Below are 3,225 nucleotides of genomic sequence, written 5' to 3'. Positions count from 1 at the left end.
TCGCAGGCAGGTGGCATTCATTCATAATTAGAGCCAGGTGAACTGCATCCTGGCTCTGTCCCATGACATTCTGGGGGATGTAGTCCTTTAGCCCCTTCTGGACTACATTTTTCTCTCCTCTTCCCCCTAGTCTGCTACAGACGCAATACATGATAGACAAGTGCTGAGCAGTCATATTATAGTCAACATGAAATATATATTGTAATAATTGTGCATATACCTTAAAGCACATATTGCATACATTTGTATTTTATATTGTCACACAATCATCTAGCTCTCAATAATTTAGTCAATAAACTGAACTGATTTGTAATGCAATGCTGTTTGTAATGCAAGCAGCTCACTTTTATAACCACTAACTTGTGGTGTGAAATCTCAGTTAATTTAACATCGTTCTCAGTCAAGTATCTGAAATTTAGAACAAACTATACATTATCCAAGACATAAAGCTTAGGCCCTGCATCCTTTCTTTATTTGCTGCATTTTTTCCACTTATCCTACACCATATTTCTTCTGCCAATGTCTAACAGTTTGCTGGCAGGTCCTGCCTGCCGCCTAGTAGCACAGATGAGACAAAAAAATGCTTGTGCAAACATGCATTTTAATTTAGGCGCACATGTTCTACTAGAAATTCCTAAAGGTTGACTATAAAAAATAAACGTGATTTTTTTTTTCAGCTGAAAGCATAAAGCAAACAAAATAAAAAAAAAAACTGACAGTCGGACCTCAACTCTCATAGCTCAATCATAATGTACTCTGGGAATGTAGTTTATTGGTGTCCACTGCCCACTGTTAATCACACATTAAAAACTACAAATTCCATACCCCACCAGTTTCACTGATTTATCAGTGCTACACGTTTCCACAGTTTGAAAACTTGTCAAACCAAGATGAGGAAATTAAACAATTATTTTCATGAGATTGGAGAGGTTTCGAAAGAAAACCGTGTATGTTTACCCAAATATGACCCGTGTAATGTCAGATTTTGGCACTCAATTGTGATGTGATGGGTGTTTTGATAATGTGAAAAGGAGGTAAATTTTTTCTCTCATGCTTATTTAACCCTTTCAGGACCAAGTATTTTTCAGTGGGTTGTTCCCCCAGGACCAGGCATTTTTTGGCTATATTTGAGACTCTTCCTATAAAAATTCACTAAAAATCCATTCTTTACAGTAGCATCTTGGAAGTGGTGTCCTTTTTGTCAGAACACTCTGGGGAACATTATTAAGTACTTCATAAACCATATATTTTTTTAAACACAGTATTTCTTTTTTATGTAAATATATTTTTTATTATGTATTCTGCTTAGATATACATGGCTACAAACGTGTTATTCTCTGACCTGACAGACTTTACAATACTTCCTGAAAGTTTTATTGAAAAATATTGATTTTTGGGCAAATTACAAGACATTGTTTCACCTGAGTGATTGCAATGACATAAAACATGTTTATTCTCAGGGTCTTTATAAGAAATAATGGACACTACTCTTGATTATTTTCTCAAAATAAATATTTATAAATAAAAGAATAGTTATTCTTTCCATTATTATCTGATAATGTTAGTTAATGAAATGTTTTGTTCCATGATTCACAAAAACGGATGGAAAAAGTTGATAAATGTAATTCTCTGCGGGAGTTTAAATATTGTTACATTTTCTTTGCACACAGTACAGTAGCTACGTTTAATTTCTATCCCGAGATCAGTTTAAATTGTCTGATTTAGCATCCTGTTCCATACGAAGCTATATTAAAAAACACAAAACAAATGTACAAGACCCAATGTATTGCATATGATAAATATTTGCATACTATTTTTTTAATGGTGGATAAATATGAAAAAGACCAAAAGCAGATTTGATTATTATTTATTTCTTAGCAGACACCCTTATCCAGGGCGACTTACAATTGTTACAAGATATCACATTATTTCACATCATACAGATATCACATTATTTTTACATACAATTCCCCATTTATACAGTTGGGTTTTTACTGGAGCAATCTAGGTAAAGCACCTTGCTCAAGGGTACAGCAGCAGTGTCCCCCACCTGGGATTGAACCCACAACCCTCCGGTCAAGAGTCCAGAGCCCTAACCGCTACTCCACACTGCTGCCCCAGTGTGGAGTAGCGGTTGAACAGGCACTTCCAGGCACTTCCAGACACTTCCGTGTTTTCAAAGCGGAAGTTGTTTAGAAGTTGTTTAGGCATGCGTGAGCAAGCACAGTGCACTGCGTACCACTTTTTATCCTCGTACCTGAAAATAACACTACAAAGGGCTGTGTTAGTTACAGTGTGTTCACAGTTGTAAGTAGCAAAAGAACATACAAGTTCAACCAACATTGGCTAAAATTTTCCCTAGCTTAAGTTTGACAATGTTAAAAAAATCCCATGTTTTGCACATTTTGTCAGAATGCAGGGGAACTGATGGCAGGCAAGACTGCATTTTTAACAGGGAGCCAGAAGTTCAAACATGAAAATATATTAAGCACATTGCTTCAAAACGCCACAATATGCTGAGAGGCAAGTAGCACATTCTGAGGAAGATGCTATCAGGCAGTTAAAAATCATTTAATTTGGAAAAACAAGTTGTCCATTATAATTTTGTTGATGCAAAAGTATTGAACTGAACAAGTGTTACGTAAGAAAGGAAGGAAAAAAGATTTGTAGATATTCAACAATACATTTGAGCAAAATTGTATATTTTTTTTCTGCGTGCCTACATTTTTTAACTTAGGTGCACAAGTTAGCGAGCCCTGCCTATACCAGGTTTTTACCAGGAGAAAAATGCTTAATATTAAAAATGCTTTGATTGTGCATTTGTTACGTTTTTGTTGTTGTGGTTGTTTTGTTGTATTATTGCTATCTTACGTATTGGACACTATTATATTAAAGTCTGCTAATAATTGTTGGTCATAGCTTACTGGTGGATCGCGGAGCCCGTTGAGATCCACCAAAATGTACCGCAGTGTTTGGTGTATTGGCTACCACTGGTATAGAGTATTGGATAGATTTGTTTTCATTACTTCCAATTATCAAGGGCAATAAACTTTTTTTTTTTTTAGCCTTCTTAGTGAAGGGGAAGAATATGATTAACAGGATTTTAGCTAAATGTAATGTTAGCTTTAAGCTTTATTAAAGTGTGTGTTAAGCAACTCTGCAAAGTGGTGTATGGGACAAAAAAGATACATGCAGGTTTCTGGGAGTACAGCCAAGCGAAGCCTG

This window comes from Acipenser ruthenus, chromosome 7 (genome assembly GCF_902713425.1).
Source record: "Acipenser ruthenus chromosome 7, fAciRut3.2 maternal haplotype, whole genome shotgun sequence".
NCBI lineage: Eukaryota > Metazoa > Chordata > Actinopteri > Acipenseriformes > Acipenseridae > Acipenser > Acipenser ruthenus.
Note: the sequence above shows the minus strand (reverse complement) of the source record.